This window comes from Scylla paramamosain, chromosome 18, assembly GCF_035594125.1.
Source record: "Scylla paramamosain isolate STU-SP2022 chromosome 18, ASM3559412v1, whole genome shotgun sequence".
NCBI lineage: Eukaryota > Metazoa > Arthropoda > Malacostraca > Decapoda > Portunidae > Scylla > Scylla paramamosain.
Window position 1 is genome coordinate 16,342,150 of NC_087168.1, and position 25,000 is coordinate 16,367,149.

General features: G+C 40.2%; 1 long non-coding RNA gene across 1 annotated transcript in view; it reads left to right on the forward strand.

Moving 5' to 3' along the window:
• The window catches only part of LOC135109404 (uncharacterized), a 105,408-nt gene extending 87,185 nt beyond the window's left edge, over positions 1 to 18,223 (forward strand). Inside the window, exon 3 of the long non-coding RNA XR_010272691.1 lies at positions 18,182 to 18,223. This is a non-coding gene — a long non-coding RNA (uncharacterized LOC135109404). The remainder of the gene's footprint in view (positions 1 to 18,181) is intronic.
• Positions 18,224 to 25,000: the final 6,777 nt, after the last annotated feature.

Here is a 25,000-nt window from a genome sequence, read left to right on the forward strand (position 1 = left end):
CCAGAGAGTAAAATGGAGGTTATGGGAAGAAAATGTACGAAAAGAGGATGTAAAGACTACCAGTGATTGAGAATTACGTAATATTGTCCTTTAATCGTATTGCGTGGTACTCTAAACCGTACACTAATAGATTTACAATAAACGTTCAGAGAGTAAAAGAATATTATGGGTGGAAAATTTTGGAAAACAGAGTACAAGTTAACGATGATTGAGAATTACGTACAGACTTTCTATAAATCCTATTGTGTGTTAGTCAAAATTGTGCACGAATAAATTTACATCAAACAAGAGAATGAGTGGACGTCATGATGGGAAGAAGGAACACACACAAAAACTAAATAAATGAATAAAAATAAATAAATGAATGAATAAATAAAATAACGATAATAATGATAATAATAATAATAATAGATTTCTACTGTTTTAGAATTGTGTAAAAAGGCAACCAGCGAATGCATTAATGTTTTGGGAGGAAAATGTAGGAAAAAAGACAAGTATGTAAAAAATTACACGAATTACGTAAAAATATCATATAAGTCGTATTGCTTATTTCCTTAGTTAATTATACACTAACAAATTTGCATCAAATCTCCGACTAAAAGGAAATTTTGGCGAGAAAATACGTGAAAAATGTTGTGAAGGTTACGAATTATGAAGAACTACATTAAAACTAACCTTGAATCATTCTGCGCGATATTAGAAATTGCACGCGAGCAGATTAACACCAAAGCACTGATGACATGACTAAAAAGAATGAATGGCAGAAAATATAGGAAAACAAAAAAAAAATATTACATATGAATAAATGAATAGATAAATAATAACTTGCATACACGTGAATAGAAAGAAGTACCACCTAATTCAGCTGATGTGATTTACTACTACTACTACTACTACTACTACTACTACTACTACCACCACCACCATCACCACTACTAATACGGTCATCCTGCACGATATTCTGAATTGGACGCGAATATGTTCACAGTAACCTATATCGATAACATGACTGAATAGCAAAAAATAAATAAATGAATATATAAATAAATAAAAAAATAAAAAAAAAAAAGATTACGGATAAAAAAAAAAACATTGAAATCAACTATAACTCTTGATAATTAATGGGATGAAGTAACCGGACATAGATGGGAAATAATAAGTGGAGGGCTATGAATGAATGACAGAAAATATAGAGAAGCATGGACAATTTTAAATATAAATCAGAACGAAGTAAAAAAAAAAAAAAATGAAAAATGCACTAGAAATCTGGGTAATTATTCAAATGATGGACTGACCGGATATCATCGTTGCGAAATAGCGTGGAAAAAAGAAACAGTTGCGAATGAATAGCAGAGAAAATGTGAAATGATAGAGAAGTTAACACATGAATCACAATAATAAAAAAAAATAAATAAATAAAAAAAAAAACACTGTAAATCTTGGTAATTATTTCATGTGATGGATCAACCGGACATAACAGACAAGAAACAAAAAAAAGGGTAAATAAACAGGGAAGCAAAGACTGTAAGGCTGAGAAAGAATGAAAATGTTCCATAAAAAATACGCTGTAAATCTTGGCAGTAACTCATGCGATGGGAGTGACTTTTACACAGAGACGCAGTAGTGTATTTCTCGTATAACTCACTACCCCGTCATGCATTCACCTGTAGCAAGAGAAAGACAGGTAAAATGTACAGTAGTGCAGCTTTATGATAAAATATGTAACATGGAAATATTCTACATGATTATTTTTTTTGCGTCGATGTACACACGCACACGCATGCTCAGAGAGAGAGAGAGAGAGAGAGAGAGAGAGAGAGAGAGAGAGAGAGAGAGAGAGAGAGAGAGAGAGAGAGAGATAATTTCCCGAACAGAAGAGATTACCTGCATGACCAAAGTATTAGCAGGAGCACAGGGTACATGGAGAGGAAGAGGCAGGCAGGAGGCAGGGAGGAGAGTGGGGTGCGGGTTCACGTGAGGTAGCAGGGCTGGCGGGGCGGGGATCAGAACTTCCAAAGAGAGAGATTTACTCCGGTATTCACAAAGGCTGGAGTTGCGTAAAATAAAGCAAATTATAAAAGCAATGTACAAAAGGAAAAAGTGACGGGAAAGAAGACAGTAACGAGAAAAAGAGAGAGGATGTTTTTTTTTTTTCTTTTTTACTAAAGTCAAGTTAAAACAAGGAGATAAATGTGTTATATAAAACTAAAGCTTAACAATTTAATGCAGCAGAAGACTGGGATTCGAAAGAGTGGCAATGTTTTATGAAGTTAACGTATGAGGTTCAACGAAACACATTTTTCTTTCTATCTCTTTACTCACAGCACACGTAAATGTAATTCAATTTATTCCTCCCGTGTTCCGTCAGCGTAATGAATCAGAGGTGAAGAGAAATAATTTGTTCAGGTCAAACGGAGCGCGTAGAATTCTGAAATCTGAAACTGAAGTAATCGTTCGTTAATCATGTTTCATCAGTAATGTTATTGTTGATTTTTTTTTTTTTTTTTATAATTTAAACTAAATCTGCGTCTTGAATTTACATATTCGTGAACGCTAAATGAACATGTACGATTTTGAAAATTAACACCACACTAATCGCCTGTTAATCTTGTTTCCTCAGCCATATTGTTCTTTTGCTCGATTTTATAATATAAACTTGCACCAAATTTGCCTCTTAAATTTATATATACGAGGACACTTAACTATTTACACCTCTACTCAAGTTTCACGGTCTAATACACTGTAGTTAATTTGTAGACTCCTTACCGATATGATATCAGCAAATCAGAAATTATTTATGGAGCTGTATATCATAATTTCTGTCTCTTCCTTTTGCAAAGTCCAAAGAAAATACCTTAATACGAAATGAAAAATGTAAAAGAAAAGTAAAATTTCTTGTAATAAACTTTTTTTTCTTCTCTGGTTAATGAGAATAGAAAATTAAAAATAAAAAAAAGAAAGAAACAGCACAAAAGAAATAGGTAAGTTAATATATATATTTTTTAATGGCAGCAAATAGATTAACCTAGCACTAAAGCTGATCTGGTATAACACGGCCTTAATTCAACCTTTCCTCCTTTTTTTTTCCGTCGCATTACACCATTGTTGCTACCACCACCTTTTTCCTTCCAGTGTTAAAGCTGCCGCGGCATTACACAGCCTTGATTTAACCCTCAGTACATCCCTCTTGTTTCTTCCCCCTTTTCCCGTCGTGTTATTGCCATCACCGCTATATTCCTTCCAATGATAAAGTTTCTCCGGTATTACACAGCCTTGATTCAACCTTCAATATATCACTTTTTTTTCCCGCTTTTTCCGTCGCATTATTATCACCAATTTCTTCCTCCCATTGATAAAGCTTCTCCTGTATTAGAGTCTTGATTCAACCTACAATACATCCCATCTTTCCTCCTTTTCCGTCGTACCGTTGGTGTCATCTTGTTCCTCCCAGTGGTGAAGCAAGTAACTGGTGCTCGTGGTGAGGGACAATGCGGGGCTTCCGGGAGAGAGGCGGCTGGTAAGAGGCTAAGAGGCGAGGAGAGGTGGAGGAGTGCCGAGATAAATTTTCTAGGGAGTGCGTGAAGGAGTGGGCGGTGAGTGGCCATAACAGATCCTTGGCGACGTGAAGGGCAGATGAGGGAGATTAGTCATACACCAACGGTAATCGAATTTCACGAGTGGACATCCTTCTTTCCTTCCTTACTTTATCCTTTCTCAGCCTCCCTTCCTCCTTTAGTTCTTATCTCCCATCCCTCTCTGTTCTTTCCTTCGCTCTCCTTCACTCTCCCTCACCCTTTCGCCTCTACAGTATCTCACCAGTTTCGTTGTTATAAGTAGACACCTTTCCTTCTCTACCCAACGTGATTTATCCTTTCTCTCTCTTCCTCCTTTAGTTCTTATCTCCCATCCCTCCCTGTCCTTCCCTTCACTCTCCTTTACTCTTCCACCTGCCCAGTACCTCACCAGCCACCATTCTTTAATTCAAGTGATTTATCCTTTCTCAGGCTTCCTTCCTCCCTCAACTCCTCTCTCTCATCCCTCCTGTCCTCTCCTTTCACAACACCAGTACAGCATCTCAGCAGCATCATTATTACAGGTAGCACCTCTCTTTTTACCTCACGTAATTTATCCTTCCTCATGCTACCTACCTCCTTCAGTTCTTATACTCGTATCTTATCCCTCTTGTCCTTTCCTTCACACCCACCTGAGCAATACTGTCACAGGTAAATAGTTTCCTTTCCTTATGTTCTATGATTTATCACGTTTTATATTTCCTTTCCTTCTCAGTTTTTATTATTCATCCCATGCTGTCATTCTTTCACTCACCTGTACAGTACCTCAGCATTTTCACAGGTAAACATCGTTTCTGTGGCATTATCCCAGTCTGGCTCGTAAAATAGTATAATGTAGAATCTGTTCTGGGAAGTTTTGTATGTATGTATTTTAAATTCAATGGATATTGTTAATAGTTCTTTTTACTTGACTTTTTTTTTCTTTATATAATTCCACTTTTTATCTTTCTCGTAAGGTTTCATAATGACCTCCCTCCAGGCTTCTGTTAACTATCGCAAAAAAGGATCTTTGTGTCGAGAAGCGAAATGTGAACTTTTGTAAACGTTAAGGGTAATTCGATAGTCCTTGCTGGTAGGTGTTACACAGCATCACTCATGGGAACTGATGAGAGCGCCACGCACACACAAAGGTAACGAAATACTAAAGTAACGCTGAAATCCTATGAAGCAGAAGAGAAAGAGAGAACGGAGGAGAACTCGAGACGAAACGATATGAAAGTACCAATTGATTCTGAATACACCACTTCAACTTGCAAAGAATTAATCACGTGTGTCATGATAACAGCTTTGAATAATCCTTTTAGCCCTTTCTCTCTCTCTCTCTCTCTCTCTCTCTCTCTCTCTCTCTCTCTCTCTCTCTCTCTCTCTCTCTCTCTCTCTCTCTCTCTCTCTCTCTCTCCTTAAGGACTGGCACTTCATTGGACTTTTTTTTTTTTACATAGTTTGTGTTGCCCTTGACCGCTGTTCGTGTTGCATAAAAAGAATGACGGGAGCATTTGTATTACCATTCTCTTATTAGACTTCCATCTTCTCTCATCCACCCGGTAATCCTGCATAAAAAAAAATAATAAACTGCTGCACACCATTAACTAAGGCACGATGATTAATGTTACAGCATAAGAGAGACCTGGACATTACCAAAACTCGTATCAGACTCATATTTTCATGCATCCTATGATACGACCACATAAAAAAAATAATAAAATAATAATAAAAGAATTGAACTGCTGCGCGCCATTGATTAAAGCACGATGATTAATGTTACAGCAACAGAGAGAGCAGCACTTGTATCATCGAAGCTCCTGTCAGACTCCCATCTTTTCCCATCCACCCGATAATTCATAAAGAAAAAAGAAATAGGCCACTGCTCGTCATTAGCCACGATGAATAATGTTACAGCATGAGAAAGGCTTAAGAGTATTTAATTTACGTAAAAGCACTTCCTTGTTTTACGTGTTGCTGAAAACGAGGATTTTTGCATCTGATAAAAACGAGTGTTACGTATGAAGGTGAGCATTGCATCGCTGCTCACACGTGCCTCAGTTGTCACATTTCCAGTCTTCACTCCTCTGCTATCTAACTTTGTACGCCTTTGTTGCCTATTCTCGCTATTTCATTTCCTTCTCGCCTCTCCTTCCTTCTCTCCTATTTTTTTTTCTTATGCTTTTGTTTTTTTTTCTCTTTTTTACTTTATTTCTCTCCTCCCAGTTCTATTTACTCCTTCCTCACCTTTCTAAAGCTTAGATTTTTATTTACCATTTGTTTCGTCTCTCTCCTTCCCCCTTCCTCTTTATTTTATTTTTTTTTTGTTTTGTTTTCATATTGTCTGATTTCTGTTCCTTCCTGTTCTGCCTAGTTACTCCTTCCTCTCTTTTCTAGGCCTTATATTTTTATTTGCCACTTGTTTCCTGTCTCTCCTCCCTCCTCTTTCACTTTTTTTTTTCTCTTCTCTTTAATCTTTATACTGCTTTCTGTTGTCTTCCTGTTGTCTGCCTTGTTACTTCTTCCTTTCCTTTCTCAAGCTTATATTTTTATTTCCTGCTTGTTTCCTGTCACTTCTCCCTCCGTTTTCTTCAGTTTGTGTCTCCTGGATCTGTTTTTTCCCGTCACTCTTTCATATCCTTCCTCCACTGAATGTCTGCATGTCTGCTGTCCCGTCTTTTTCCTTGTTCCTTTGTCTCTTTCCTTTGTCATAACTTTCTCTTCTTGTCTTCATTATGCAGTCACATCTTTTTCCTCTCCTCGAGCGTATCCTTACTGTCCTTCGTTTGTGTGTGTGTGTGTGTGTGTGTGTGTGTGTGTGTGTGTGTGTGTGTGTGTGTGTGTGTGTGTTTCGTCATTCCTTCCCTTTCTGTCAACTTGTCTACCTGTGTTAATCCTTCCCCGTCAGTCCTTTCCCTTTTCTCAAGCTCTTGCTCCCATTTCTAGTTCATTCACTTTGTTCACTATGTTCTTTATTTCTTTTCAATACTTCATTCATTTCTCTCACCTCACACATTCTGTCTTTAGCGTCTCTTTCCCTCCCTCACTCCTTTTTCACTCATTGGTTTTCGTCAGCTTGCATCTTCTGTCTCAGCCCTTCCCTTCGCCTTCACTCTCTCCTGCCCTTACGTATACAACACTCTCCCTTTTTCCCTTTGTATGGTAAATATAATGAAGGATAATAATGAGATTACACACACCTTGGCAATAGAAACGCTTGGTTGGTCAGCACGTAGAAAGGTCATCAGTATCATTATCTGTCCCACCTTGGTTCCCTTCCGCACCTTCCTGAAACAGATGAGGCTGAAGGTGAAGATAAAAGGATTCTCGGGAGCTTGGTAACAGGTAATAGTCATGTATGGGAAGCTTGGATTGGTTGTTATCTGTGTCACTTCAGTTTTCCAGTGTCTTTTGTTATTGTAGGTGATTGTAGAGACGCTACTATTGTCACTGCTAATAATGTTGCTGCTCCTACTACTTCTGCTACTATTATTACTACTACTGTTATTATTTTTTGTTACTGTTATTACTACCATTATTGTTACTACTGTTGTTGCTGTTATTACTACTACTACTACTACTACTACTATACTGTTGCTGCTACTGCTGCTGGTACTACTACTACTACTACTACTACTACTTTTATTACCACCACCACCAGGAGCACTAGAAACAGTAGTAGTAGTAATAATAGTAGTAGTAGTAGTAGTAGTAGTAGTAGTACTAACAATAATAACAATAATAATAACAGCAGTGACACTTTCAATAGTAATAAAGGTAATCTCGACAACAAGGCACTAACATTAATAACAATAATAATAACAGCAATGACACTTTCAATAGCAATAAAGGTAATCTCGACAACAAGGCACGTGCGAGAACAGCTCACGTGTCAACCTTAATTAATATTTACGTAAGTGTGAACTCGGGACGTTTTGAAGCTTAACGGCGTCCACATCCAAGAAACCCTCATCACCTGGATATTATGAGGAAATTTGTGTGTTGAAGGGAAGAACAGAAAGACGTTTACGTAATTAGTGCACTGGTGACTATATAACAAATCTGCTCTTTAATTGCTTACAATCGCATTAATTGTTACACTGCTGACTACTACTACTACTACTACTACTACTACTACTAATAATAATAATAATAATAATAGATAGATAGATAGATAGTCGTCACATAAGAATATACAGCAATAAAAAGTCATATCTCATAGAATTAACACATTTTATAAACAAACATCTGAAAAAAAAAAACTACACTTGTTATTTTTTACTTAATAATACACACTGCTGAACAAAACTAAAACAAGAAGGACTGAAATTACTGGACTTCATCAGAGGCACAACACATGTAAGTTTAGGTTAGGTTAGTAGTAAAGAGGCGAGACTAAGGTGATCTGGTGGCCTGGGCATGTCAGATGGACAGACGAGGAATGTGGGGGGAGGAGGCTGCCGGAGATGGATCTATTCGCCAGGAGAAGGAGAGTAAGTTGTAGTAAGAAATAGTGTTACTCACCTACTCGTGACACTCTAAGTGTTAGTACTGTATTAACCTTTCACTGCCACACGAAACAATTAGCAGCACCAGCAGAAATGTGTGAAGTCTTTATAAAACATTGACAAGAAGGTTAGCGATGAAAAAGAATACATTTTTTTTTTCCCAGTTCAAAGATTGGATGTGGCTGTAGAACAAGTAAAGATGCCTCAGAGTGATTGGTAATTAAGGAAAGGTGAAGCAAGTGGCAGTCAAAGGGTTAAGTACACGTATATACAGAAAGATGATATTGGACCCCTAAGGGAAGGTTTGTTGATGCAATGAAATGAGACATGGTTGTAATGGGTGCTGCTGACGAAGGCGCAGAAGACAGAGGGTTAGAGAAGGTTGATCTGCTTTTGCGACCCGTGACATGAACACCGGAAAGATGAAGACTGACTGTGTCCTTTCAAGAAATAAGCTCAACTTCCATCCAGCCATTTTTGTGAAGTTTAAGAATAAGAAGCCTTTGCAGTGAAATGGCTTAGCTTTCACAGGAACCATAAACGATTTAACTCGATGTTGGGCAAACCAGGTCAGCTAGTCCCTGTTCAGTTTCGTTCTTGCTCCTTTCCACAAATTCCAAAATGTCTCCCCAAAAATCTTTAGTGTGTAGGGAGTTTTTCACAGCTAAACATTGTATATTTTTATTTTCTATTTTACGTTTCTTTCTTTTTATTCTGTTTTGCAGGTATTTTATTTGCTGACGGCGCTTATTAAATCATGTGTGTGAGAGAGAGAGAGAGAGAGAGAGAGAGAGAGAGAGAGAGAGAGAGAGAGAGAGAGAGAGAGAGAGAGAGAGAGAGAGAGAGAGAGAGAGGAGTGTCAAGTAATAATGAAACGTGCTCTCTCTCTCTCTCTCTCTCTCTCTCTCTCTCTCTCTCTCTCTCTCTCTCTCTCTCTCTCTCTCTCTCTCTCTCTCTGTCTCGTGTAACACAACTCAAGGTCACAGACTTAAAACCTGCAATGTAAGTTCGTGAATACTGTGCGTATTATTTTTCTGCACTCCTTCCGGTAACGTGGACAGTAAGTAACACACGCGCGGCATCCACGGAACTTTAATTACTGAGAGAATATCAACATTGAAGTCCCACAGCTCTCCTTTGTTAGTCTCGAGCAGCTTCTTTTTCTGTGCAGCATTCAGGAGAGCAACAGCATGCCTTTCTTGCACCTCGTCCTCCTCCTCCTCCTCCTTTCGTGTTCACTGTGCTGGAATGAAGCTTTTTTCCACCCTGGAGAAACTGAGTCGTGCGATACGCTGCCCTAGGAGAGACACTTCCTGGTCAGACACTTCCCCGTCACCACAGTTCAGTTTCTTCCTGTGGGTCATCCAGTGGCAAAATGATAATAGCATATTTCGTCATCTTTGTGCTCTGTCTTACTTAGTTGTCGTCCTTCTCCCCTATTCTGCAGTTTTCATGTCTTCCTTAACCTAGACGTGAAGTGATTAAAAAAAATCTCTTGTGCGGCGCCCCTTCAAGTAAGGTCACACGTCGCCGAAACATACAGGTGCACAGAAATACTAGTAATGTTAGAATAAAATGGTAAAATCAGCATAAGATACAGTTGAACTTTAACCCTTTCCTTGCGACACGAAACAATTAACAGCATCAGAAACAGTGCGTGAAGTCTTTATCCACATGAAAGTGAGCGACGAAAAAGAATACATTTTGCAAGTAAAACACGTAAACAAGTAAGGATGTCTCAGAGTGACTGGTAATTAGGGAAAGATGTACCAAGTGGCAGTCAAAGAAACGAAAAAGAAAAACTTAAACCTTGAATTACATATAACTTGATCACGACCACCGGAAGAACGAGAGCGAGGAGTCTGAGCTTATCTGGCAATACAGCTTAGAACACTCACTGCATTCCTTCCATGACCCGAAATCCAGCCGCCTCTCCTCTCCTGCTCTTATCTGTGTACGTGAGGCCACTGGGTAGAGAGAAAGAGAGAGAGAGAGAGTGAGAGAGAGAGAGAGAGAGAGAGAGAGAGAGAGAGAGAGAGAGAGAGAGAGAGAGAGAGAGAGAGAGAGAGAGAGAGAGAGAGAGAGAGAGAGAGAGAGAGAGAGAGAGAGAGAGAGAGAGAGCCACGTGCCACTCAGAAAGCATAAAAAAAATGAGTCACTTTACCGATCACACAAAGCTCGAGGTCGGTTCTCCTGGAAAGTTTAATTCTTTCACTGGAAATATGGATGAGTTTCATATAAAAGGTAAGAGAGAGAGAGAGAGAGAGAGAGAGAGAGAGAGAGAGAGAGAGAGAGAGAGAGAGAGAGAGAGAGAGAGAGAGAGAGAGAATTTCCGCTCTTTGTCTTGCCATATAGTCTGACATATTTTTTTTTTTACACGTAAGTTCATCTCATAAAGTTTTTACCTATTTATGGATGAGAAAGAAAGACACACACACACACACACATACACACACACACACACACACACACACACACACACACACACACAAGGCGAGGCGTGGGTTGGAGTCCCTTTGGCTCTGCTGTGACAAGAAGACTGACGTTAGTTTTTTTTTTTTTTTCCATGGTTTAATATCCAACATTGTTACGTTTCCTTACTCAATGTTCTTTTTTATTTTTAGTTCAGCGAAAAGAGCATTTTATTCTTGTCTTCTTATTTTGCTGACTTTAATAATACATAATATATATTCTTCATCTCATTCAGTTTCTTTTTTGGTGAATCTGTAAAAATAGGACAGTCATTCTTTCTTATTTCATGATCTTCAGTAGCTTACACAATGGTCATGTTTTGTTGTTGTTGTTGTTTTTTTCTTCTCGCTGCTCTTCTTTCTGTTATATGCGAATGATAAGGTGATTCTTTATCTAACAACCATTAATAGTCCATGCAATTCTTCTACTACTACTGCTACTACGACTTTTTTTTTCTCACTATTCCTCGTTTTGCTATGACTCCCTATCTAACAACCATTAATAGTCTATGCAGTGCTTCTCACGTTAAGTTAGGTTAGGGCAGTTATGGTTAGGTCAGCTTAGATCAAGTTAAGTTAAGTTAGATTAGGTTCGGGGTTGGTTTGGTTAGGTTAGGTTTAATTAGGTTAGTTCACATTAGATCCGGTTAGGTTAGGTTACATTAAGGTTTTGTTAGTTTTGGTTAGATCACGTCAGGTAAGTCTACACAATACTCGTCCTCTTCCCACTCCTTTTTCAGTGTCCTCCTTCCTCTCCCTAACAGGTAATTGCCAGTGAGAGGGAGCCAATTACTCTCCCCATGACGGACTCTCCCGGTGAAAAGAAATTCGATCACAAAGGTCCTGTTATCATCGCCTCCGCTCCGTTCATTAGTCACGTGAACTAATGGTTTCTTGCTTTGTACCTGCCTTTATTTATTTTTTTCTTTATTTACTCCCGTCAGATGCCGCCTCATTTATCTACTTTTGCAAACCTTCACTCTCTTCTCATATCTCTTGACTTACTCGCCTCACTCACTCGTCTCATTCACTCGCCTCTCTGACTCGCTTCGCACTTTGTTAGGCAGTCGTTGTTTCCCGCGTCTGTTGAGGAAGAAGTGTGTGTGTGTGTGTGTGTGTTCATTCCTTCATCTTTTGTCAATCAGTTTGTCATTCCTTTTTCTTGTCCAGTATTCTAGAGTGATACGATTCTCCTTTTTCACTCGCAGACTTGTATTAACACTCCTCCTCCTCCTCCTCCTCCTCCTCCTCCTACTACTACTACTACTACTACTACTACTACTACTACTACCACACAATTCCATAGTTCTTTTCCCCACCTTACCCGGTTTTCCTTTGTTTCTAGATGGCTAAGGAGGGAATCTCTTTCATCCTACTTCTACCCAACTTCCCTATTTCAGACTTGATTGTGTACTTCATCACAGACCATCACGTAAGTAGCAACACTGTCCGTCCGCTGGTGTCTGTTGTTTGTTCGTCTTTTGCCAGCTTTGTTTCTCGTCCAAATATTCCGTGTATTTTTTTCCCCTCCCTCTCTTCCATCACCAGACGTTCCTCATCCATTACCAGATCTCCTTCATCACCAGACGTCCCCACTTACCTACCTATCTCTTCAACTTCAACCCCCGTGTTCATTCTCTCTCTCTCTCTCTCTCTCTCTCTCTCTCTCTCTCTCTCTCTCTCTCTCTCTCTCTCTCTCTCTCTCTCTCTCTCTCTCTCTCTCAGGTGCAAGGAGTCTTACCAGTGAATATGCAATAACGATAGATTTGATCTGTGTTTGAGGAGCAGAGAGAGAGAGAGAGAGAGAGATAACTGGAGAAGATCAATGTGAAAGAAAATACGAGAAAAAGAAACAAGGACAAATCGATTACGTATTTAAATGGTGGATGGTTTTATTATTTTTTCTTCCATATTGTGCGGGACTTAATGGTGAGAGGCGCGGCGTTGTTGGAGTGGCTCTCTGGATGGCTCTAATACCTGACCTTCACCTGATTGGCTCATACAAGGTCAGTTTGTGGACTTAGCCGCGACCTACTTTTCCTTTTTTTTTTTTTTTCGTGTGTTTGTGTGTGTCTTTTCTGTGTGGGCTTAGTGTCGTGTGGCCGCGTGTGTTGTGTTTGGACGGCTGATAACCTATATTGGTGCACCCCGCCCCTGCCGACCCTACGTAAATATGCGGCGTTGTTGCTGTTGCTGTTGTTACTACTACTACTATTAGGACGACCAATACTACCATTAGCAATGTCGCTACTACTACTAAAAGGAAGAAAAACAACAGCAGCAGCAGCAACAACAACAACAACAACAACAACAACAAAGATGGGATGAAATAATGAATAATGACTAAGAAAAAGAAAAACGCAGTACCAACGATAAGAATAATACTGCTAGTCATACAGTCTTCAAGTCACCACGGTAAAGAAGACAGGACGTGTGCGGGAGACTCAAGCCAGCAAGTAGCACATTCCTCACCACATTACCAGGAAGACTCGACGCACATTTTTATTCCCCACTCGTTGGAATGCGGCGATGAACAAAAGCACCCGTAAATGTGAAAAAAAAAAAAGAATAGATCACCAGTAATATATATAGATTTTTTTCTCGCCGCTGTTTCATCACTCATACGAATTGATAGCGTGAATAAAGCCGGCCTGGATTTAGCCATCATTGTTTGGGTGATTTAGTTTCAACACCGCAACATTGAGGTCATTTATACAGGGACACAGCTGCTGGCCTTGAGTTGACGCGGCGGTGACGGTGTGTTGGGTGCTCCTATTGGCGTCATACATTTTAATGATGAATACCGCGGCTGCCAGATCCATCCGTCCTTTCTTTTGTCCGTTCATTCATTTATCGAAAATCGCGCCTTTACTTTGTGGAATGACACGATGAATGATTCCTCTTGTGCTGTGCATTGTGAAGGCGTGGTGCGTTTTACTGTACATCATTATCTTATTTTTGTTTATTTATTTGTTTATTTATTTATTTATTTATTTATTTTATTTATTTATTTATTTTTTTGTTGTTCATTCCCTGCTCAATGAGAGTGATGATGGTAAGTAATACTGTTGTTGTTGTCGCCGCCGTCGTCGTCGTTGTTATTGTTGTTGTTGTTTTAAGTGATGTTCGTAGCAGTAGTAATAGCAGTATTACTAACAGTAGTAGTAGTGATTGTGGTGAAAATCTTTAGCTATAGTAATAGTGGTGTTGTTACTGTTATTTCATATTTTGTATAGATCAGTGGTTCCCAACCTTTTTGTTCCTCTGTACCCCTTTGACATTTTTATATGTTCCCGTGTACCCATAAACAAATTAATAATAAAAAAGATGGAATTGTAATATTTTCATAATATTTTTATTTTGAAATTTGTATGTGTAGACTGCATGGGAATCTTAAAGGTTACAGCATCAATAAACTAAACTCAAGTAATTTACAAAATATCTTAATCCATCACATGCATATCTTTCTTATGATATAATGATCCATAATGATCATTACATCCCGTACCTTATCCTTTCAGGCACAGTACAGATTACGGTTCCATAATAGTTCCATAATAATGAAAACCAAATGATATTCACCATACTCTTGATATAATTTAGATGAAAGTTTTGCTTACTAAAATGAGGAAATTGCAAAAATAAATAAATAAATAAATAAATATTAAATAAATAACACGACGTTGTGCAATCTGACTGCAGGTTACACCATGTATTGCACAGTGGTGGTTATTCTCTGACACCCAATGTGCCTTCTGAAAAGCGTAAATGTACCACAGGTTGGGAACCCTTGGTATGGATGATTGAGAAAGTATTGCAGTCATCGTGTGTGTGTGTGTGTGTGTGTGTGTGTGTTTGTGGCGCGTCTGTTTATCCACCCAGTGACCTCAGATTGGAATTGCCACGAGGAGGAAAAGATTTGCATTGAGTGACGAGGAACTTCTTGAGAAACGTTTTGAAGAGACGCGAATGGGAAAAGTTTGTTGCGTCTCACCTTTTCACACACACACACACACACACACACACACACACACACACACACACACACACACACACAGACTAGAGCGGAAACTGCGTAATAATGGGACCGTTGCTAGGGTTTCCAAGTTACCACTCAACTGATGTGAGTGATGTGTCGTTGTGAACAGGAAGAGAAGGAGGGAGAAGGAGGATAGAGGAAGAAGAGAAAGGTAGAACATAAAAAACAAGACGGAAACATAAACAGGAAATAGAAATTGGGACGGTGACACTAATAAGATAAAAAGAAGTTAATTTAAGTGTACACGTGAGTGAATCTCCATCAGGAAGAGGATTGTTGATGAATAAAAGAAATGTTGTTTGATCAGTCTGGAAATGAAAGGACAATAATTCCATATCAGTATAAAGACTTAAAGCTGCTTAACTCATGGGGCATTCACGTGACCGACAGGAAAGAATAAAGGATCATGAATAATTTGCCATGTGAAATTATATTTTGTAAAATAATGCAAGTAAAGTAAGTAGAAGTAAAGTCAGTAGAAGGAAAAACAGTTTGGTGAAACAAATAGGAAGTGATATTTGACACACACACACATCACCTCCACCACCACCACCACCACCATCACCACCTTCATCACCAGAGTTAACTGAATTTCTCTAACAGAATTAATGCTGTTTATGGATGGTTAGAACCGAAATTTGGCCTGCGTCACTAGCTGTGTGGCTGTAAACACGCTGATTTCATCTCACCACCCATGGACGCAGAACAAAGAGACCTTGTACCAATAAATATAAATGCACTACCCACTGCCATTGAAGAGCATGTTTGTATGTGAATGGATACCATATAGATGTTTATTTTATTATTTTTTTGTAAATAGACATAAGTACTCGTTCATTACGTGAAATAAAATTAGAAATGGAAGCGAAAATGTATATATCTTATTATTTTTGGAGTACATAGGTATAAGTACTAGCTAGCCTACGAGTTGAAGTTAAAGTAGAAGTGGAGACAAGAAGCTATGCATTTTGTTATTTTGTGCTAGATGTGTATGATTATTCGTCCAGTAGGTAGAAATAAAAGTAGAAATGGGAACGACATGAGTTTGGATAGAATCCTGTATTACTTCAACTTGGTAAATACAGGCAGGTACATACTGCACAGCTAGATAATCTCAACAATGTATATTTCCTTTCAAGTGCCCTTGACCGGCCTATCTTATATGTGAAACTTAGGTAAATATAATAGTCATTCTTCTCTTTCGTCATTGTCTTTCTGTGTGTGTTTGTGAAGGGAGCAAGTCATTTAGTAGTGAGACGGTGGTATGTGTCTCAAGTCAGGTGATCATCAGGCTAGATAGACTTGAGACCATAAAGGCTTTGGGATGTTAGGGCCACAGCTCACTCGGTACCCAAACCACTTAGCTTCCGAAATGTCTCTAGACTCAGACGTCTTGCCTTTGCTTGGTGAACGAAGCGCGTTAATATACTCACACCGAAGAGTTCATCCACCTGGTCACTAATGGCGTTCAGGAAGTTGTCGTCCTTGATGAAGACCCACGCGACGAAGATCATGTAGGCTACGGTAATCACAACACAGAGGAAGGGGCGCGCCGGCCGCTTCACCCTGCTCTTCGCTGCCCCACCACGGTGCCGGGCAGGCAGGGGCACCTCGGGTAGCTCCGCGTCCGCCTCACCACTGCTAGTGGGGGCAGACACATCCACCTCGGGCACCCCCGCGTTTGCCTCACCACGGCGGCGAGGCGCGGCACTACATTCTGGGAAGGTAGGCAAGTTCCATTCTAGAGGAAACAGGCCAGTGTCATGCTGATTGGTCCGCTGAGTAGGGTGGGTCTCAGCAGCAGCAGGAGTACCAGCACTGCCCAGCTCCCACCACTGAGGACCCTCGGGAAGCCGCGACCTCTTCACTGCAGGCCGGATGTACTTTACGATGCGCAGGGCGCGGGGACTGTAAAGGTCGTCCTCGCTGGTCCACGCCCCGGGGCCTCGCCACCTTGACGCCGTCTCCCCCTCGGTGTGGCGAGGAAGCCGCAGCGTCTTGCCGATGGGGAGGTTGAACGTCACCCACTCCCCATCAGATCCCTTGCTTTCCTCTGCAGGGCAAGGGGAAGGAGTCTCGGGGTCCAGTTCTTCCTTGCCAGAATCCCACAGGTCGTCGTACCCCATGGGCGGGTCGGCCAAGTCCTCTAGGCCATCGTGCTCCAGGAGTGGATCGGCCAAGTCCCCTACGGCATCGTCACTCAGGGGCGGGTCGACGTCAGCATAGTCCAGGTGCTCTGCTGGCCGCCAGCTCACCCGCTGCTCCTGGCCTGTGGCAGTGAATGCCAGCCAGGCCTCGGAAGTGGGGCTGCCTTCCACCTGGTCCAGCAGGACGCCCAGTGAGACCTGCAGGAGCAGCTTGCTGGGCCGCCCCTTGGTCCAGTACTTCACCTTGACGGGCAGATCAGCCGACAGGCGTCTCAGCCTCGCCAGGTCCTTCACTCCGCACTCTGCGGTCTGTTCGTGTTCGCCAGAGGCTCCCTGTTGCCAGTGAGCCTCCTTAAAGCAGAAGGTGGCCACCGTGCGCTTCTTGGAGCACCACGGCAGGCAGCCGTGGTGCTGCCGCACGCTTAGTCGTAGACGGGAAGGAGCCTCCTGCAGCGAGGTGGCACGAGCCACACACTTCAAGTGATAGTACAATTTGTTTCCAGACATTTTATGAAATCACGTTTCTTGCTCAAGATTTGCTGAACTTGAAACTGAACCATATTCAGGATGAAGCGACTCACTGTTCACGAACGTGGCTGTTTGGAACTGAAGTTTAGTGCAAGCTTAGGCCAAGAAAAGAAACCATTTCCTGCCTCCAACATATCGCCAACTCGCCTATTCTCGGATTTTCAGGAAGAAAATAACAACAGGTTGGAAGTTATGCATCGTATTTCAGTAAAATTTACAATGATGTGTGTGTGTGTGTGTGTGTGTGTGTGTGTGTGTGTGTGTGTGTGTGTCGCAGATTTGAGGATAAATTTGGCGCACCCTCACTCAGGCCTGACGCCTTCCAAACACACACTCATGGAAGACAAGATTCATACATTATTGCTTTGTTAGTAATGTGCATATCAGTGTACCCAATGTATGTTTCTTTTTAACAGTTATGTTTTTAACCAGTCAGCTTCATTTTTGTTCGCAAGGTCAGCGCGGAAGGTGTGGAGTTTAAGACCAAGCACATTTTTCACCCACCAGCCTCTAAGTTGTAAAAATGTTGTTTGCATATATAAAACCCAGCACACACACACACACACACACACACACACACTCTCTCTCTCTCTCTCTCTCTCTCTCTCTCTCTCTCTCTCTCTCTCTCTCTCTCTCTCTCTCTCTCTCTCTCTCTCTCTCTCTCTCAAGCATCCTTACCTTACCTTCTCTGTGCCCTTATACTCAAGAGGAAATATGAAGAATGAGCTTAATTCGACTTGGGTTCATAGTTCTTGGTACGATGCTTTGATTAAGTGGAACGAAGCAATGAAACAACGATGAATATCATAAGTGCGCGTGCAGAGAGAGAGAGAGAGAGAGAGAGAGGAATTGGCTGAGTTCTGTTGCACATTTTCTGTTATCTGTTTCCCGTTTCCATTTTTTTTTAACCTTCTTTCTTTTTTCCACATTTCAGGTAGCAGTGTGTGGATGAATGGTGATGGAGGGCGCGGTGGTGAGTGTGATAATGCATTTCTTTACTTTCTTTTTTTTTTCTCTTTCCTCTTTTTTAGCATGAGGAATTTCAAATACGAAGATAATATAGAGCTATTGATACTGCCTTGAAATGACCTTGAAAAATGCTCTTTATTTATTTTGTAAGAGTGGTACTGGCGAAGGGCAACAAGAACCATATAAAGAAGGGCCCAGTGAGATGCCAGTCCCTAGAGAGAAAAAGTGAAAAGGATTACCCAAAGTTTCTGGACATTTCTCCTCGTAATTCTTCATACTTTTGGCACTGCTCTCTTTTGGGACTGGCATCTTCACCGGGTCTTCATCTTTGCACTCTTTTTGTTGCCCTTGGCCGGAACCCCTCTTACATGAAAAAAATAAATGAATGAATAAGAAAGGTATTACTCTAAAGTAGTGTAATTATTAAGATGGTACGTATATATAAATTACTGGTTTCATGTGGATATTATGACTCAGGATCAAAAGACTCTGTGAAAATGTAGATACTAAACTCCTGCTCCTTTAGTAAATTGAGTGCAGAAAATCCAGTTCATTAATTAAGGGAAGTACGATAATAAGAGTGAACGGTGCTCTATTTACCATTGAAGTCCACGTGATTGTTGTGAAAATACGAAACTGAGAAACTGACACACTCATTGTAATATAAGTAGGGACAAGTTAGGAATGGGATGTCGGAAGAGAAACACGCATTGGAGTATAGATAGGGAGAAATTATGAATGGGATGGAATGTCAGAAGGAAAGCACCCATTATAATTTAGACATGGAACACGTAGGAATGTGATGGGAGGGGAAAAGAAAAAAAGGAAAAAAAACTCTATACGTTAAATGAATACGTATAACAATTTTCCAATCTTCCTTTACTTTCAAAACTCAATATTCCGCGGTGCACGTAGGATTTATGGTTACTGAATAGAAAAGCAAAGTAAGTCTCTTTTTTTTTCTTTTTTTTTTGAGTAAATAACAATTTTTCCTCTTCACGTTTTATACAGGAAGTAACAAGGAAAAAGGAAATCAGCTTATGTTGTATGCAGATTACAGAGAGAGAGAGAGAGAGAGAGAGAGAGAAATGGCGGTGACACAGGTAGATTTCAGACGGGAAGGTAAATAAAGAGAAAATGCAGGTGGGGAAGAAGAGAAAACAAGAACAATGACAAAAAAAAAAGAGAGAAATTGAGGGCATGACAGTATGGACAATGAAAATACCGAGAAAGGAAGGAGAAAAAGGTATAAAAAAATAATATAAATAGGACGGACGAGGTGGAGAAAAAGTAGGATAAAAAAAAATGATAAAAAAGTGAAGAGTGAGAGAGAGAAACAGAACAACAAAATCAGGCAAAACTGGACCTAAAAATTACTCAGTGCGAAAAACAAAATGCTTTAAATTCCAGAGTGATGCGGAAAAAAAATCTGGAAAAGAGAGGAATCCGGAAAAATGTGGATGAGAGAGAGAGAGAGAGAGAGAGAGAGAAAGAGGGGGGGGGATTGGTAGGGTATCTTACAAGAGCCACCCCAGTCTTTATTACATTCATCCTTGACCTTCAGAAACAACACAGTCTCTCAAATACTTACCTCTTCTTCACGCACTTCTTGTAATTATTCTGCTGCTCAACCCTTCACTGCAATGCGAAACAATTACCACCACTAGAGGCAATACCTGAAATCTTTTATGAACATTTACAAGGAAGGAGATTAAAAAGAATAGATTTTTCAGTTTCTACCCATTTGGATTGTAAGTGGCTGATGAACAAGTAAAGATGCCTTAAAATGTTTAGTAATTGAGGAAAGGTGTACCAAATATCAGTGAAAGTGTTAAGGAGACTCATCCTCTACCCTTCCCTCGCCATGCCCTTGAGGAAAATAATCTAATCGCTTTTGCTCTCTGCCTGGAAGTCTCAAGTAGCAATTTTACCTGCGTGAAGTGTAGGTGAAGGTAACGATTGTTCTTGAGTTTTAGTCTTACCTGGAGTCAAGTTATAAGGTTTTCTCCTCCCCTTTCATTTGATAGTTGCTAGGAGGGACGTTCGGTTTGTGTTGTCTGACTTTTTGGATCTTTTATATCTACGTGAAGTTTGGTTATGTTAGGTTTGGTTATGTTATGTTAGGTTAGGTTAGGTTAGGTTATGTTATGTTATGTTAGGTTAAGTTGGGTTTCTCCTGGCTTAAAGTTACCCAAGTTAGTGATGTTACGTTAGGTTAAGTTAGGTTAGGTTACGTTCTCGTGGCTTAGATGAAGTTTCCCAAATCAGATTAGATTAGATTAAGTTAAGTTTCATCTGGTGTACATACAGTTGCCCAAATTTGTGATATAATATTCCACAAAATAATTCTTGCTCAATATCCCTACAGATTGCAAAATGATGAAATGGCGATTACATTAAAAGACAAGTTCCCAATACATGCCCATTAGTATTCACAACTTTTTTTGCGTTTGGCCTGTTCACTCGCGATAATTGCCCATACATATTAATACGACCCCTTTAACTTTCCATCAGGATTTTATTGATGCATCGCCGCGGGGAGGAAACACAACACTAGTGCACAATACACCATCCAAATCATTCACTTCACTTCCCTCACCATAACTTTCCTCACTGCCTGCCAGTTCATACCTCGGGTTCGAATTAGTTAAAAAATGACCAAGCGCCAGTCTACCCCATTTCCAGCTGGTCAGGTAAACCGTAAACATTCCCACGCTGTAATTACCTGGCCGAACATGAAAGGAGAGAATGGCGGGGAGTTACCGGGCCAGTATCGACAAGGATTTAATAGAGGGCTTAATGGAGGGTTTAAGATTGTAAAAGATGCCTCGCCCCCCTCCGCTCTATGCCTCACTCCACGGCCTCATTTTCCGCGAAGTGTGAAGGGATTGGCATTAGTGGTATTTGGGTTAATTACAGATTATTTTCTCCCTTCCTCTTTGACTGTAGCACCGGCACATCTGTTATCTAAATCCATTCTCAATTGAAATGATCGTTAGTAATATCATGTGAGTTACAGGTCTTACTGAGTTGTTTTTTTTGTGGACTAGGGAGGGATATGAAGGATGAAAGCATACGTAGGTGAAAGGGATGATTAGCAGCCCAGGAAGAAAATGTATGTCACATAATGAAAAATAAAGATAGAAACGCAATAAGGAGACGTGGACAGATGAAATAATAGAGGACAAAGAAGAATAAATTTGGCGTAGTGAAAGAAATACAATTAGGAGACAGAAATAACTAGAATATGATAAAAGAAACGGAGTAGTGAGATTGAAATAATTATCTAAAAAATATATAATGAAATAATTATCAAAAAAATATATATATTATAAAGACTTTAAAGGAACAATAATCAAAACAGCAATATTTCTAAAACTAAAATATTAGCCCTGCAGCTTCAAGAGACACAACTATAAAATCCTCTGCTACTTGCTTTATGGAACAAACACCAAACACTTCATTTTATGTCCTGGAACTGACACCGCCCGCTTCTTTTCCCTTTGTGAGCACCGGAGTGGCCCTGTGCTGGAGTGGCTGTGGCTCTCGCTAACCTGATTCAGTGCACCGGGAATCATAATCAGTGAAGTCTGCCGCGTTAGCCTGCGTCTTGGGAAATCTGGGAAAAGTGGAGTAAGTCTAGAAGTTCCTGGCGGAGAGTTGTTGCCAGGAGGAAGAAGGAAGACGATGCGGAGGAAGGGTCTTGGAGGAGGAGGAGGAGGAGGAGAAAGACGAAGAAGAAGGGATGCCACAATGAAGGGAATGAGGACAGAGGAAAGAAAACTAGGAGAAATTACTTGTCTGTTTCTCTGTCTGCCTTGTGTTCTTTCATCGATCGTTGCTTGTTATTCTGTTGCTCTTATTGTTCTTCTTTTGTGTTCTGCGCATGCCGTGTACTACTGTCCGTGTTACTGCATTTGTTTTTTTTTATTTTAATTGAAGGGAAGATGTGATCAACTTTGCTTATAGATGGAGACCTTGTTCGCCCATGTATGGATTACGCCTTCCTTCCTTCCTTCCTTCCCTCCATCCATCGAGCCTTCCTTTTCTTCCTTCCTTCCTTTCTTATTTACCAACTTCCTTATTTCTTACCTTCCTGAACCGTTTTGTATCCCTTGTTTAATCTCATTCCATGCAAGAGAAAAGATACATCACATAACGATGAAGACAAACACAAGCACGCAGGCACACAGAGACAATAGCTAAGTAGGAAACATTTATCTTTCTGCTGAGAGGGTCATTATAAGTGGAGCCTCCCTTTGCATAAATAATGATGTAAACGTTTTATTATGATGAGATTAGGAGAGAGAGAGAGAGAGAGAGAGAGAGAGAGAGAGAGAGAGAGAGATTCTGTACTATACCACTCACTCTCATTGCCTTTAGTGTTCCCCTCAATCTTAAGTCACCTGATCTGCTCGGAATCCCTCAGTTATCACGTTCTGTAATGAGATTGTCAGCGGATCAGGGCCTGTATTCTGAAACGCTTAACTCTCTCATGGACACTGTTTTCAAAGGTCACAAAGATGATTAGTCTGGCCATCATTGTGTGTTGCCACTGAAGATGTAGAATTCTTATATAAATATCTCGTGAATTCTCGAAAACACTGGTAACTTTCACAAGACCAGTTCAGAGTATTGGAAATAAGATGGCTGAAACATCTGAGGGTACAGCCACTGAGTTAAAACGATTGAGGAAAACAATATGCACAGGAATAATGATTGTGGAACGTTACTCGGCTGTTGCCCCACGACTTTTTATATAACCTTCACTATACCTGTTCAAAATAGTCGAAATAAGACGCCTAAACATTTGAAAATAAGACCTAGGACAATAATTAATGAAAAAATCCAGTAATAATGGTTATACTACGTAACTTAACTACTGAACTATAACCATACCTTAGAAAACTCCACTAGATAAGACTTCAAACCATTTCAAAATACAGCCACAGAGGAAAAATATGAAGGAAAAACACTTAAACACACTAACTGACTGTACTACATTACTTGACTATTGACCATGACGAGCTGCCACTGTATACCCTGGCTTACAGTACATTTAAAACCATTACAAACCATTACAGCATCAAAGTCTTCCCCAATAATAGCCTTCCCAGCTCCCAGTCTTCAAAGTATTGCCGGAACCACATTGATCCTGCCTTCATTACGCCCTGATGGCTCTTTTGTTACTTCGCCTTTGTGTTCCCAGAAGCAGTGGCAAGGTGGGGCGCTCTAGGCAATCAGGGGGAAGGGAGAAGGGGAGTCACGGAGGGAGAGGACGAACGACCGAGCTAGCTACTTGAGTCTCTAATGAAAGTGAACTAATAGAAAACGGAGAAGAGAGGAGAGGAGATTTTCATGGTGGTAGTTATGATCTGATACTGCTTATGAGGTCAGGTTACTGGTCTCTCTCTCTCTCTCTCTCTCTCTCTCTCTCTCTCTCTCTCTCTCTCTCTCTCTCTCTCTCTCTGATCATATAATCCCTTTGTTGTGAGATTTTAATCAATTAACTCTCTCTCTCTCTCTCTCTCTCTCTCTCTCTCTCTCTCTCTCTCTCTCTCTCTCTCTCTCTCTCTCTCTCTCTCTCTCTCTCTCTCTCTCAAATGACTAAAAAGCAAGAATTTAAACCTATGCATCGTGTTACTATCTACTCCAATTAATATAGTGATTAGTATAGGATGAGCTTGTTCCCCTCAACACACGCAGCTCTTGTGCATACACGAAATGTTAGCGATAGTGCGTGTATTAAGGGGCGTATGTGCCCTACTAATGGATGCTTCCTTCCGTAGGTTATCTCAGTTGCTGCACACAAAACGCCGTAGCTTCTCTTGTTCGGCAGATGTTTATTTTATTTTAGTATTTGTCCTCTAAAGCAGACATTTGTTTTTAGTATTTGCTCTCTGAACCAAACGTGTATTTTATTTAAGTACCTGTCTTGAACTAAACGTTTATTTTATTTTCTTACCTGCCCTCTTGCCTGGATTTTTTTTTTTTCACCTTCTGTATTGCATTTTTTATTGTACGTTTTTTTTTTTCTATATGTAGGGATGCTCTGGACAAGGTCAACAAAACCGATAAGAAGAAAGATTTCCTGAATATGCCAGTCCCTAAAGAAATCAGTTCAAAACCACTCGTAATATTATTTTTTGAAATGCCTTGTATGTTTGGTCGTGTGGTGTTTCAGCTAATACTTAATTCTGGTTCGTCCTTAATTATTCCACTACGAGGCAATAGTTCCCACAGTCACCCATAATATTTCAGTCACTTCTTTTATACACTGCAGTCTTCATTCGTTTTTTTTAGCTTAGAACAGATTAAAGCAACATTCTCTTCCGTGTGTGTGTGTGTGTGTGTGTGTGTGTGTGTGTGTGTGTGTGTGTGTGTGTTCATGCAAGCAGCTTTTTACACTGCTCTGAATATTAACAAAGGATGGTCATGGCAGTAAAAGAATTAAATCAGTCAGTCACTCAGTCACCCTCAGCTTCCCCTTCCTTCGGTAAACACTTCCACAACCTCACTTAATTTTTTGTCCCGTTGCAGATGATTGAATGCCAACACACAGTCGTCCTGTCCAGCAATAATTAATGAAGGGATGAAAATTTGATAAGTGAATAAATAAACTCACATCTCTCAGGTTTTGAACTTTTGATGAATAACTTAAGGCGTGTTTCATTTGATTAAGACTTGGATGAAAGGCCGCGGCGTTTTTGCTAAAGGTAGTTATGTAGTGGTGGTGGTGGTGGTGGTTATGATGGTGATGTTGATAATGGTGTTGCTAGTAGTG